This window comes from Henckelia pumila, chromosome 2 (genome assembly GCF_033568475.1).
Source record: "Henckelia pumila isolate YLH828 chromosome 2, ASM3356847v2, whole genome shotgun sequence".
In the NCBI taxonomy this organism is placed as follows: Eukaryota; Viridiplantae; Streptophyta; class Magnoliopsida; order Lamiales; family Gesneriaceae; genus Henckelia; species Henckelia pumila.
Window position 1 is genome coordinate 25,788,036 of NC_133121.1, and position 15,646 is coordinate 25,803,681.

Sequence of the window (15,646 nt, forward strand, 5' to 3'; positions counted from 1 at the left end):
CTTCAAGCACTAGTTACTTGGTTTTTAAAAACCAAAGGGATTTTTTAAAAAATGGATGGCTTACAACCACCTCTATAGCGCAAAACATCAATGTGACTCCAAAAATCAATGCTAATTTTAGGAATAGTTCTAGAAAACAATTTTAAATTCAAATATGACTGAGCCAAGCTCAAATACAGGAAACTGTTTTCAAAATCAATAATGAATACTTTTGGTTGAAAAGTAAAAACTGAAAATTAATTTTACTAGTAAACAGAAATAAAAAATATAATATGCAAAATATTAATTTATTTAAACAGAAAATGAGCGAGGAAGGTTTTATCTAATCTAATTCAGAAAATGCACTGCCACTAAGATTAACAGGGAAGGACCACTAAAACATGATTGCTACAAGAAGATATTCACCACAACAAAACTTATAACCACTATGATAAATAACTTACTTTTTCAAGCACAAAAGCTAGGAAATTAATTTAACAGTCGTATCGAGCACAATTACAAGCATAAGAAACAAAATTCCCGACTCGAACAATGAATCATCATATAATCAAAATATTGTAAGAACGGGGAGAAAATATGCGATCAGGTTTAATTTCAAAGCACATTAAAACTCCACCGAAGCAGAACAAGTTCTAAAAATACCTGGTTTTGTTGCGGCAGTGAAGGTTGCTGCTTATACAAGTTTCGTAGTCTTTTAACTTCTCTCTTGAGCAATTAATGCTCCACTACAGAAACATCCAGAAAGTTAAAATCAGATTTCATAAAAAACTTGTCCAATGTGTAGTGCAAGAATCCATGTTTAGATTTGTTAGATTCAGGTGCGAGCGACTAGAGCTAGGATGCTACTTTCAAGTTCAGCTTGTGTCTGAAAAGTAGCTGCAGCAAAATCAGTAACACATGCTATAGTTTTTAGCACACCGTTAGTGAAAGAAAGCTACCAAATGCAGTATCATTGCCCTAGTGGTGTATAGATTATAAACCAACACAATATCACAATTATTTTCTTTGAGCATCTCGAATCCGCTTTGAAATTGATACATGTTGAAAAGAATAACATGTCATATTGAGTAAACCTACGTTTCACAAGGGAAAGTTGCATCTTTTTTAAATCAATTAAGTTAATAGGAGGAAATTAAATACTGTATGACACAAGTTGAATCAACAAAACAGAATAAGTACTGTTTGTATGTATAAGGCGAGGGGAAATAATAAATACTTGTCAAATTGTTGCTGAAGCAACAGAAGCTATAGTGCTGGAAAACCAAAAAAAAACCCAGATGGAGTGGTAACTGTGACGCCAGGGGCTGAAGAGGCAGGGAGTGATCGCCGGTGCCAAGAGGTTGCACGGACAATGAGCGGCTCCTGGTAGGCTTCTAGGCGGAGGGAGACATGAATGAACCGATCACGTGCCGGAATGAGAGGGATTCTGAGACCGTGTAGGTATGAGACTACATGGTTGAGGAGGGCTTAAAAGATTTCATATGTACTATTCATATCAAGAAGGTGCATCTTTTTTTCGGGAGCTCATCACATAAGAACTCCAAAGTTAAGCGTGCTTGACTTGGGACAATTATAGGATGGGTGACCGGTCCCCTGGGAAGTTTTCCAGGGTTTTTTTTTTTATTTTATTTTATTTTATTTTTTTATTTAAAGTTTTCCAGGGTGCGTGTGAGTGAGGACATAAGCACGCTGAAAAGACCCGTTTTGATACAGTGGGTCGTTACAAATGGTATCAGAGCCGACCTCTCTTAGTACGGTATGGTTCGGGGACGAACCAAGCGGAAGCTGGTGGGCATGTGACGCCCGGGGATGAAGAGGCAGGAAGTGATCGCCGGTGCCAAGAGGTTGCACGGACAATGAGCGGCTCCTGGTAGGCTTCTAGGCGGAGGGAGACATGAATGAACCGATCACGTGCCGGAATGAGAGGGACTCTGAGACTGTGTAGGTATGGGACTACATGATTGAGGAAGGCTTAAAAGATTTCATATGTACTATTCATATCAAGAAGGTGCATTTTTTTTCGGGAGCTCATCACATAAGAACTCCAAAGTTAAGCGTGCTTGACTTGGGACAATTATAGGATGGGTGACCCCCTGGAAAGTTTTCCAGGGTGCATGTGAGTGAGGACATAAGCACGCTGAAAAGACCCGTCTTGATACAGTGGGTCGTTACAAATAATTGTAACACCCAGTATTTTTAGTACGTAAATTCGCATGCATAATTAGGGATTTTATTTATTTAGAATTTTAGATTATGGGTTAAATGATTATGTGAAATTATTTGTGCATGTTTTAAGTTATTTTTAAGCATTTAACCCATAATTAGTGATTTTTCATTATTTATGGAAATTTAATTATTTTATCACGTAGACGGGACCGTGGACGGACGAGATGACAAATTTCTATCCAATTTATTTCATGAGCCTTTTAAGAGCCTAAAAATATTATTTTGAGTTTTATCTCCTCAAAATTTTAAGTATTTAATTTTATATAATTTTAGGAGTCCATTTTTATCCAAATTTAGCCAAAATATTGACTTTTAATTACCTTTAAAATTCCCTAAAATAATTATTTCGGGATTTTTAAGTTAGTAATCAGATTTTAATTATTATTTAGAGTTTTTTTAAGTTATATATATTGTATATTTAAAACCCTTATTAATATTTTAATTACCCTATATTCTAATTAAATCAAAAAACAAATTTTCTACCCTACATTAAAACCTAGCCGCCTCCATCAGTTTTCTCCTCCACTCTTCTCCTTCTCCATTCATCGATCAGCAAGCCTAAGGCTCCATAGACGTTTTTTTTCGAAGCTTCAAGGTTGTTCGTCGTCCCGTCGTCCCGGATTCGTTCTACACGCTCCTACCTCTTCTTTTAACGGTGCATGGCATGTTTCCTTTCGAATTTTTTTGCCATATCAGTGTTTATGCATGTGTGTGTGTGATCATCAGATTTAATCAAGAAAAATTTTCAGAAAAATCGAGTTGGCTTTGATTATGTGCTTTATTCATGTTTTGTGGAAGCATGCTCACGTTTTTTTTAGCCATGTGTGCGTCTAGCTGCTGGCCAAGGGTCCCTAGGCTGTGTGAGGGTGGTCTGGACTCGAGTGGCTCGAGTGGTTCGAGCCAAACGAGCCCAGGTAAGGGCTGGTGCAAGGATTGGTCCTTGTGCGCACAGATTAGGGTTCACGGAAAAGGCTCGGGTTGGCTAGGGACTGGGCTGCATGGCTCGGGTTCAGGGACCAGGTTAGGACCGCCCAGATGTGGGCTACGTCTGGGCGGTGGAGCTCCGGCCAGGGGCGGCCGGAGTAGGGCGGCAGCAGCCCTAGAAGGGCTGCTGCTCACGGCCGAGAAGAAACAAGGGAGGGGCGACGGGTTGTAGGGTTTGGGGTGGTCCGGGTCGGGTTGTTGTGTTCGGGTCGGGTCTGAAAAGTCATGGGTTATGTTAGTTGGGTCCGGGTCCGGGTCAAGTTTGTCGGGCTCGGGTATTTTTATTTTTAAGTTAATTATTAAGTTAAAGTGTTTTAATTGGGCTAATTAGATTAATTAAATTAATGGGCTACATTTAAGTTTATTAATGGGCTTGAATAATTATTTTAAGTTAGCCTAATAATTTTTATGGGCTTGGGAGCCCATGAGAATTATTGGGCCAGTCTTTGGGCTTTTGGGCTCATTGGGCCAGAATAGGTTGTTATTGGGTCAGGAATGTTTTAATGGGCTTGAATTTATTAATTGGGCCTAGAAATATATTTTTGGGTTTAAGTGTGTTAATGGGCCAGTCTCAGTGTTAATGGGCCAGAATTTAAGAAATTGGGCTTGAGTGTTAGGGCCAGCAGTTCAGTACAACCCATGAGAAATTGCATGTGTCCTGAATATATATTTAATTATTTTTATGCATGGAAGTTATTTTTAATATTTATATGTTAGTATGAAATTAAATTAAATATATATGAAGGACACACATTTTATTTAAGTACATGCATTCATGAAATAATTTTTATGCACGATTTAATATTTAAGGTTGAGCAAAAGAAAATAATTTTATGTTGGAAGTTGAAGTAGTGTGACAATTTAAGGGGGATTCGTCCCCATATGTGAACTATTGAAGGACAGTTTGCTGCCAATTTAAGAGGTGATTCGTCACCGCCACGTACGTTGGTTTACCACGCTGATCAGTATTTAATGTATGTATGGTTACACAATGGATACGACCTTTCGATGTTAGAAAATACTTTGCTCAACAATGTTTATGTATTATTATGATATTCAAGTTTAATTTAAGTTTATGTTATGTTCATGATATTTTTAAGCATGCTCATTCATGTATATATTATGTATTAGTATTAAAGTGATTTAAATTATTTTAAACCCTTGTTATGTTAGCATGTTGGGCCTCTAGGCTCACTATACTGATATGGTGCAGGTGAGTACGTAGAGGAGGATGTAGTACCCACCGGCGGCGAGGACCTATGAGCGGACAAGCAGTAACCCCGTGACCGTTGTCTGAGTCTATATGCATGTTTCGAATACTTTATCATGTTATACATTTTTATTTATTTTCAGTAATTGACACTATTGTATGTTTTTATTTAAATATTTTCAGTGCATGCAAATTTTATTTATTTTGCTTATGTCAGTATTTTATTAAATGTTAGACTCATATATTTAATTTATTAAAGGTTGCATTTTTATTTATGTTATTTATTTTTAAATCTATTTATTCTGTGCATATATGTATGGTCATGTATGTACATATTTTTACTTAGTAAGTACAAAAAAAAAAAAAATTCCGCATATTTATTTATATTTAGAGAGTTAGGGTCGTTTCAGTTGGTATCAAAGCACGGTCCTTGGAGGGGTCATTACTGCTATGCGAGCTCAAAAATCCACGCTACCGGTTTGTAAGTTTTAAGTGTTTATAGCATGATTTACTTTTAAGAATTTAAGTTAGCATTAATGTTAAAACACTTAGTTATGCATGGCGATTTACGTAAAGAAATATGTGGTGGTGCAGAATGCCTCCGAGACCTATGAACAGACGTGGGGAATATCCACCTCCACCTCCACCTCCGCAGAACCCTCTTGCAGCATTGGAGCAGGCCAATGCTAATATGATGGCAGGGATTACTGCTATGTTGGAGCAGCAGGCTGCACGTCCTAGACTGTCCCACGAGGAGGGCGTAGCTGAGCGGTTCCAGAAGAAGGGGCCGAAGAAGTTCACTGGTACCACTGATCCATTGATGGCTGAGGGGTGGATTCGCTCTTTGGAGTCCATCTTTGCATACATGGGGATTACTGACGCCGACAGGGTGAACTGTGCGACTTATATGATGAAGGGAGATGCAGCTCTTTGGTGGGAGGGTGCTGCCAGGGGAGTACATCTTCCTACATTGACTTGGGCGGAGTTTAGGCGTATCTTCTACGCCAAGTACTTCACGGAGGATGTGTGCAGTCTCATGATCCGGGAGTTTATGAGTCTCCGACAGGGGGACAGGTCAGTGGTTGAGTATGTGAGACAGTTCGAGAGGGGCTGTCATTTTGTGCCTCTGATTTCAGACATTCCACCGGAGAAGATGAGGCAGTTTGTGGAGGGACTGAAGGCGGATATCAAGCATGACGTACGTATGATGGATGTCGCTACATATGAGGCGGCAGTTAGTAGAGCACTGAGGTCAGAGGAGGGTAGGAGAGAGATACAGCGAGAGCAGCAGGGGAAGAGACAGATTCAGTCTGGATTTCAGCGACCATCTTCGCAGCCTCCTGCGAAGAAGCAGTATACTGGGCCGTCTAAGGGCCCAAACCAGCAGCAGAGGCCACAGCAGCCGAGGGGCGGGGCCCCTAATACTGGAGGTTTTCCTACTTGCCCGAAGTGTCAGAAGATGCATTCGGGACCTTGTCTTCTGGGAGAAGGAGTTTGTTTCCACTGTAGAGAGCCAGGGCACCAGATAGCTAATTGCCTGAGGAAGAAGAACACTGCTGGTAGAGTGTTCGTTATGCAGGCAGAGGAGGCAGACCCAGACACCTCCTTGATCACCGGTATATCTTACCCCTAGTATTTTATAATTTCTTCCTTTGGTTAAGAATTTCGATTTTTCTTTGTGAAATAATTTGTATTTGGGATATTTCTATCTGCATGTTAGAATAAGAAGCATGTTTTACTTGTGTTTAGAATTAAGGGTTATTAGTGACTTATCTTTGGGGGAAAGTTTAGTAGTGGTATGAAATTGTTGGGATTCTTCTGCGTGCAGGGAGAATTCTAGTTGGAGGCAACTCCACGTTTGCGTTGCTAGATTCAGGGGCTACGCATTCGTTTATCTCCCTGGAGTTTATCAGACGGATAGGCATCACACCTGAGATTGTTGACAGTGGTTATGATGTCACTATGCCGTCAGGACAGATTATTTCTACCTCTAGTGTCATTCGAGAACTGGAGTTGGAGCTTCAGGGGCACTCCATTCGCGCAGATGTGGTGGTTTTGCCGTTGAGTGGATTTGATTTGATATTGGGTATGGACTGGTTGACAGTCAATGGAGCTTCGATTGACTTTCATCGGAGATCAGTGTCAGTGAAACCATCAGAAGGCGACCCGTTTACCTTCCATGCATCTCAGAGCAGTGATATTCCTCAGGTGATATCTCTTATTCAGGCGAGGAAGCTGTTGAAACGGGGTTGCCAAGGTTTTCTAGCAAGTATTGTCACGGCCTCAGGACCATATAGCAGATCATTATCCGAGATAGAGGTGGTTCGTGACTTTCCGGACGTCTTTCCGGAGGATGTTGCAGGAATTCCACCAGTGAGAGATGTGGAGTTCAGCATCGACTTAGTGCCAGACACCGTGCCTATCTCTAAGGCACCATACAGACTTGCTCCTACCGAGATGAAAGAGTTGAAGGAGCAGATACAGGAGTTATTAGAGAAAGGCTTTGTTCGTCCTAGCTTTTCTCCATGGGGAGCTCCAGTGTTATTTGTGAAGAAGAAGGATGGCAGTATGAGACTGTGCATCGATTATCGAGAGCTCAACAGGGTCACAGTGAAGAATAAGTACCCACTGCCGAGAATAGAGGACTTATTTGATCAGTTGCAGGGAGCTTCAGTGTTCTCCAAGATCGACCTGCGATCTGGTTATCATCAGCTGCGAGTTAGAGATGCAGATGTGTCCAAGACTGCTTTTCGGACACGTTATGGGCATTACGAGTTCTTAGTGATGCCATTTGGAATGACCAATGCTCCAACTGTTTTCATGGATCTCATGAACCGAGTATTTCAGCCGTATCTTGATCAGTTCATCATAGTTTTCATTGATGATATCTTGATCTACTCTAGGAGCATTGAGGAGCATAGGCAGCATCTACAGACAGCCTTGTAGACTTTGAGGGAGCATCGTTTGTATGCCAAGTTCAGCAAGTGCGAGTTTTGGCTCGAGCAGGTGGCATTTCTTGGCCACATTATTTCGAGAGATGGGATTGCAGTGGATCAGTCGAAGGTTGAGGCAGTGCAGAAATGGGGTATTCCGAGGAAAGCTTCGGAGATTCGCAGTTTCTTGGGTTTTGCAGTATATTATAGGAAGTTCATCAAGGGTTTTTTCTCTATTGCAGTACCCTTGACTTCCTTAACCAAGAAGAACGCGAAGTTTATTTGGAGTTCAGACTGTCAGAGGAGCTTCTATCAGCTGAAGGAAGCACTCACTACTGCACCGGTTTTAGCGATGACAGTACCACACGAGGAGTTAGTGGTGTACACCGATGCGTATAAGCTAGGTTTAGGCGCAGTACTTATGCAGTGTGGTAAGGTTAATGCTTATGCGTCGAGGCAGTTGAAGATTCATGAGCAGAACTACCCGACACATGACTTGGAGTTAGCAGCAGTGGTCTTCGCTTTGAAAATCTGGAGGCACTATCTGTATGGCGAGAAGTGCAAGATTTTCACTGATCACAGCCTCAAGTACTTCTTCACTCAGAAGGAGTTGAACATGAGGCAACGGATATGGTTGGAGTTGGTTAAGGATTACGACTTTGAAATTAGCTACCATCCGAATAAAGCTAATGTAGTGGCCGATGCTTTGAGTCGAAAGTCGTCAGTGGTATCGTTGTCAGTTCAGTTACCACTGCAGAGTGAGATTCAGAGGTTTGATTTGGAGTTTTACTCGAGTGGTCATGCACCGAGCTTGTCAGTGTTGACGGTGCAGCCGATTTTACGGGATCGGATCAGAGAGGGACAGTCTACTGATGAGGAGTTGCAGCGTTGGAGACAGAGAGATGAGGCCAAGGGTGGTCTTCTGTATACAGTTGTGGATGGCATTGTTCAGTACCGTGGTAGGATGTGGGTACCAAACGTCGATCAGTTGAGAGCTGAGATTATAGCAGAGACTCACACATCTCCGTACTCCATTCACCCCGGAAGTACGAAGATGTACCGAGATTTGCAGCTATTGTATTGGTGGCCCGGGATGAAGAGAGACATCGGGAGAGTTGTGTCAGAGTATTTGACTTGTCAGCAGGTCAAGGCTGAGCATCAGCGTTCAGCAGGACTTCTTAGACCTCTTCCTATTCCGGAATGGAAATGGGAGAACATTACGATAGACTTTGTAGTTGGTTTACCGAGGAGTGCCAGAGGTTGCACAGCTATTTGGGTGATCGTGGATAGACTCACCAAGTCAGCTCATTTCTTACCGGTGAGGACTACTTACTCGTTGACACAGTATGCAGATCTTTACATAAAGGAGATTGTTAGACTGCATGGTATCCCAGTGTCGATAGTATCAGATAGAGATCCGAGATTTACGTCTGCGTTTTGGAAGAGTTTGCACACTGCATTGGGGACTAGACTTTTTTTCAGTACAACGTTCCATCCCCAGACAGATGGTCAGTCTGAGATAGTGATCCAGGTTCTCGAGGATCTACTGAGAGCTTGTGTCATCGACTTTCAGGGCTCGTGGGAGACTAGACTGCCATTAGTGGAGTTTACTTATAACAACAGTTTTCAGTCGTCTATAGGTATGACTCCTTATGCAGCATTGTACGGGAGGAGGTGCAGATCTCCTGTGCATTGGGATGAGGTTGGTGAGAGGATTTTACTCGGTCCTGAGATCGTGCAGCAGACAGCTGACATTTTGACTCAGATTCGGGATCGAATGAGGACTGCTCAGAGTCGTCAAAAGAGTTATGCAGATACTCGACGATGAGATTTGGAGTTCGCAGTAGGTGATCACGTGTTTCTGAGAGTGTCACCTATGAAGGGAGTAGTGCGATTTAGCCGGAGAGGGAAGCTTAACCCTAGATATATAGGGTCATTCGAGATCTTGGAGAGAGTTGACACGTTGGCCTACCGTTTAGCTCTACCGCCAGGGCTAGCGGCAGTACACAATGTATTCCATGTATCCATGCTTCGGAGATACATCTCGAACCCGTCACATGTGTTGGATTTTGAGCCTCTTCAGTTGACACCGGAGTTAGCATTTGAGGAGAGGCCTATACGGATCTTGGCTAGGGAGGAGCGCAGATTGAGGACACGAGTCATACCGATGGTCAGAGTCCAGTGGCTGAATCATTCGGAGGAGGAAGCTACTTGGGAGACCGAGGCAGACATGAGGACTCGCTACCCGGAGTTGTTCGGGTAAGTACTTTAATTTCGAGGACGAAATTCAAATTAAGGGGGGAGAATTGTAACACCCAGTATTTTTAGTACGTAAATTCGCATTTATAATTAGGGATTTTATTTATTTAGAATTTTAGATTATGGGTTAAATGATTATGTGAAATTATTTGTGCATGTTTTAAGTTATTTTTAAGCATTTAACCCATAATTAGTGATTTTTCATGATTTATGGAAATTTAATTATTTTATCGCGTAGACGGGACCGTGGACGAACGAGATGAAAACTTTCTATCCAATTTATTTCATGAGCCTTTTAAGAGCCCAAAAATATTATTTTGAGTTTTATCTCCTCAAAATTTTCAGTATTTAATTTTATATAATTTTAGGAGTTCATTTTTATCCAAATTTAACCAAAATATTGACTTTTAATTACCTTTAAAATTCCCTAAAATAATTATTTCGGGATTTTTACGTTAGTTATCAGATTTTACTTATTATTTAGAGTTTTTTTAAGTTATATATATTGTATATTTAAAACCCTTATTAATATTTTAATTACCCTATATTCTAATTAAATCAAAAAACAAATTTTCTACCCTACATTAAAACCTAGCCGCCTCCATAAGTTTTCTCCTCCACTCTTCTCCTTCTCCATTCATCGATCAGCAAGCCTAAGGCTCCATAGACGTGTTTTTTTTCGAAGCTTCAAGGTTGTTCGTCGTCCCGTCGTCCCGGATTCGTTCTACACGCTCCTACCTCTTCTTTTAACAGTGCAAGGCATGTTTCCTTTCGAATTTTTTCGCCATATCAGTGTTTATGCATGTGTGTGTGTGATCATCAGATTTATTCAAGAAAATTTTTCAGAAAAATCGAGTTGGCTTTGATTATGTGTTTTATTCATGTTTTGTGGAAGCATGCTCACGTTTTTTTTTAGCCATGGGTGCGTCTAGCTGCTGGCCAAGGGTCCCTAGGCTGTGTGAGGGTGGTCTGGACTCGAGTGGCTCGAGTGGTTCGAGCCAAACGAGCCCAGGTAAGGGCTGGTGCAAGGATTGGTCCTTGTGCGCACAGATTAAGGTTCACGGAAAGGGCTCGGGTTGGCTAGGGACTGGGCTGCATGGCTCGGGTTCAGGGACCAGGTTAGGACCGCCCAGACGTGGGCTACGTCTGGGCGGCGGAGCTCCGGCCAGGGGCGGCCGGAGCAGGGCGGCAGCAGCCCCAGAAGGGCTGCTGCTCGCGGCCGAGAAGAAACAAGGGAGGGGCGACGGGTTGTAGGGTTTGGGGTGGTCCGGGTCGGGTTGTTGTGTCCGGGTCGGGTCTGGAAAGTCATGGGTTATGTTAGTTGGGTCCGGGTCAAGTTAGTCGGGCTCGGGTATTTTTATTTTTAAGTTAATTATTAAATTAAAGTGTTTTAATTGGGCTAATTAGATTAATTAAATTAATGGGCTACATTTAAGTTTATTAATGGGCTTGAATAATTATTTTAAGTTAGCCTAATAATTTTTATGGGCTTGGGAGCCCATGAGAATTATTGGGCCAGTCTTTGGGCTTTTGGGCCCATTGGGCCAGAATAGGTTGTTATTGGACCAGGAATGTTTTAATGGGCTTGAATTTATTAATTGGGCCTAGAAATGTATTTTTGGGTTTAAGTGTGTTAATGGGCCAGTCTCAGTGTTAATGGGCCAGAATTTAAGAAATTGGGCTTGAGTGTTAGGGTCAGCAGTTCAGTACAACCCATGAGAAATTGCATGTGTCCTGAATATATATTTAATTATTTTTATGCATGGAAGTTATTTTTAATATTTATATGTTAGTATGAAATTAAATTAAATATATATGAAGGACACACATTTTATTTAAGTACATGCATTCATGAAATAATTTTTATGCACGATTTAATGTTTAAGGTTGAGCAAAAGAAAATAATTTTATGTTGGAAATTGAAGTAGTGTGACAATTTAAGGGGGATTCGTCCCCATATGTGAACTATTGAAGGGTAGTTTACTGCCAATTTAAGAGGTGATTCGTCACCGCCACGTACGTTGGTTTACCACGCTGATCAGTATTTAATGTATGTATGGTTACACTATGGATACGACCTTTCGATGTTAGAAAATACTTTGCTCAACAATGTTTATGTAGTATTATGATATTCAAGTTTAATTTAAGTTTATGTTATGTTCATGATATTTTTAAGCATGCTCATTCATGTATATGTTATGTATTAGTATTAAAGTGATTTAAATTATTTTAAACCCTTGTTATGTTAGCATGTTGGGCCTCTAGGCTCACTACACTGATATGGTGCAGGTGAGTACGTAGAGGAGGATGTAGTACCCACCGGCGGCGAGGACCTATGAGGGGACAAGCAGTAACCCCGTGACCGTTGTCTGAGTCTATATGCATGTTTCGAATACTTTATCATGTTATACATTTTTATTTATTTTCAGTAATTGACACTATTGTATGTTTTTATTTAAATATTTTCAGTGCATGCAAATTTTATTTATTTTGCTTATGTCAGTATTTTATTAAATGTTAGACTCAGATATTTAATTTATTAAAGGTTGCATTTTTATTTAAGTTATTTATTTTTAAATCTATTTATTCTGTGCATATATGTATGGGCATGTATGTACATATTTTTACTTAGTAAGTATTAAAAAAAAAAATTCCGCATATTTATTTATATTTAGAGAGTTAGGGTCGTTTCAGTAACTATCAGAACAGTAGATTGTTTAGCAAAGAAAGCAACATAAAATAATTTACTAGCATTATATTGTGGAATGATTCAGGCATGTCCCAGTGATGGGATCCAACACTCCAAAGACCAAACGGATTGATAGGTAACTTTTTTTCAGTGTTTCCTAGATTCAGACTGTCATCTACTCAGTATCACTTTCCCATTCTATTTTGCATCAAACCCTTACACGTTACTTAACTTGTCCCCAAGCCCCTACATGAAAAACTCTCTAACCAAAGACCAAAGCGGCTTCTAACCACAATGGCATAGAATAGAATAGAAAAGAATAGAATAGGTGGTTTTACTTTACTTCCTTTCATGACAAGATGTTATAACCATAGAAACAAGTATGGATAATTAGCACTTCAATTTTATCTAATCAGGCCCACAATCATATGTCAACATCAATGTATGGAAATCATTAGAAAGAAAGAAACATGTAATCAAGAAATATATCCTTCCCACTCATATCACGAAAAGAACACATTTGCTCGCGGACCTAAACACAGAGATATACAGGGTTCGTCCTTTGACTAGAAAAACTAAATAGGATAATGTATGGTGATTAACCTTGCACTTCAAAGATTTAACTAAATGGTCGTTTCTCATATTAACCGTGAGAATTATTTTCATTCATCATAATCTCCCAGGTGAGGCACCTATCACCCGTCACAATCAAGGTAATACTTACAGCAGATTTTACGAGTCCATGAACACAAATGCGCACGAATATGAAACAGAGCAACGTGAATTATGCCCCCTGGAGACACACACGACTAACCCGATCGTCGAGCATTTATACTAATTAGGATCAAATTTATAATGCATGTCGTTCAATCTCTAAAATATTTTAATCAAGACGAAATTAATGATGGCTAATATTTGAGTTGAATGAATCAATAGAGAAGGATTTTGTTACATTTGGAAAATGTGTTAACCATTCGGGGATTTCAGACAAGTTAACCAAATGCGGCTACTATCATACATACACAGCACATTCAACTATGAAACCAAAGCCAAGACCTAAGAGTATGAGATGAGCCAAAAGAAGGGAGACATGAAGAGGGAAGTGGCAAGAATAAGTGAATGAAAGCAAAACAAGAAAACATTGAAAACCAACTAGTAACGCAAGTTCAGATAAAACAAAACACACAAGCAAGTTGAAGATACAAAGAAAAGGAGGAGAAAAAGGGGATTTCTTTAAAGAAAAGGGATCGATCATCAACCTTTTCTGATATTCTAAATTTGCTTTTGACTAACAAAGCCTGTAAAGATGCATAATGCAGTTCCAAAGATATCGAACTATATAGTAGACCCAACAATAACGCTGAAAAAGCGGGAAAAAGAAAAGCAAGAGAGACCACACTACACACCAAAAAGAGGTTCAAAAGGAGGCCATCATCACATTCTACGCACAGCACTGCCACTCTATAACCCAACCAAAAAGGAGGAAACATCAAGAATAAAACTTGCTCCATTTAAATTTTCATTTTTTTAAAAGGTTAAGAAACAATAAAACAAGGAAATAAGAGGCAAGGATTGACACTTGAAAACCAGAAAACGGAACTCAAAATGCAGCAGCATATGCATTCTACTTTACCCTCTTGTTTTCTGGAGTGCTTCAAGATATCATTCGGTAAAAAGTTAAGCCATACTTACATTGGCAAAGAAGGTTCAGAGATAGAAAAGGAAACAGACTTTCTGCACTGAAATCTTCCAAAACATGTAAAACCTAAATTGAAACAAAAATAGAGAGATTCAGACCTTTTGCTTTCGAAATAGGGCGTTGGAGTCGGTTCCCGACGGTGGTTGATGGTGGGCGGTTGAAGAAGAAAGGGATCGAGCAGCTAGGTTTTCTTTCTCACGACGAAGAAGAAAGGGGATCGGATCGTGTTTTGTTTTTTCACAAGTGTTGAAAAAGTTAGGAAAAGGTCAAAATATCCGATTAATCCTTTTACTTCATAAATTATAATAAAAAATATTAATTTTTTTACTTTTTACTTTATCAATAATAGTATGCCGAAGTAAAATAATGTCCAAAATAATCAGTGAAGCCCGCGTTTTTCAAGTACCGAAGTAAAAGGTGCGTTTTTACTTTATTCGTGTTATTACCGAAGTAGATTGTTACCTTTTACTTCGTAATTACCAATTGGCGAAGTAAAAACTGACGAAGTAAAAGACACATTTTCTACTAGTGACGGGACTGGTACTCCGGTTTGGGCTTCGGAGGGACCTTTCCAATTATGGCTCAATGTACGTGTTAGGTACTCTGGGATGAGCTCCGGAGGGGCCTCCGAAAATGAATGAACTAATGTTATGAGGCGTAATGCCACATGGCTCAATGTACGGGTTAGGTACTTCGGGATGAGCTCCGGAGGGGCCTCCAAAAAGAAATAAATGCTTGTTGATCAACAAGAACTACGAATGTGCCCATTATGACGGTTTCCACAATTTCACATAATTCATCACCCCAAAATGATAAGTTTTTATGTTATGTTCATGGTTTATGTTCACGGTTTGATGTTGTCCAAGTTGCATGATTTTAATTAGATGTTAGTGCAAATGTTTATTTAAGAATGAAATGGTAAAGTTTTGAGGAAATGCAAGTCTATTTTCAAGATTTAAAGTTAAGTATGTTGATGTTTATGTTTAAGTTTGTTGCATCTTTTAAGAGTTTTGAAGTTCATGTTTAAGATTTTAAGTTTAAAGTTCTATGATGTTTACGTTAAAGTTCCTCAAGTTCAAGGTATCACGTTATGTATGTTCAAGTTATTTTGAAGAAATAATGATATCGATATGCATATTTTAATCTTGCTGAGTCCTTTAGACTCACTATACTTGAATGGTGCAGATGGTTTAGCAGTTTTGATTTAAAAAGCTTTGGTAGCATGGCTAAAGAGTCCAAGAGGCGAAGACACTGCATGACACGACAGTTCTGAAGCTCTGATGTTTTTAAAGAAAAATATTTACATATGTTTATTTACATAATGTTGTTACAATATTTATGCACGATATTTGAAAGTAAAGATTTTACTATTTTATTGTAAATATTTTAAATGCTTAGTTTAGAGGGATTCAAATGTTTAGTCTTTTCAATGTTCATTTTAGTTTGATATTGTTGTGAAGATTTCTCGATTATTTTCAAATGTATTTTATGTAAGTAGTTTGTGTATAGTAAATCACATTTTCCCATCCTATTTAAATGTTAGTAGTAAGTTTCGACGTGCCGTATTTTAGAAGGTATTTGTGGTAGGGTTGCATCGGTATTTCTTTGACTTCGTGAACGTTCAGTCACGAGTTTTATTGTTATAA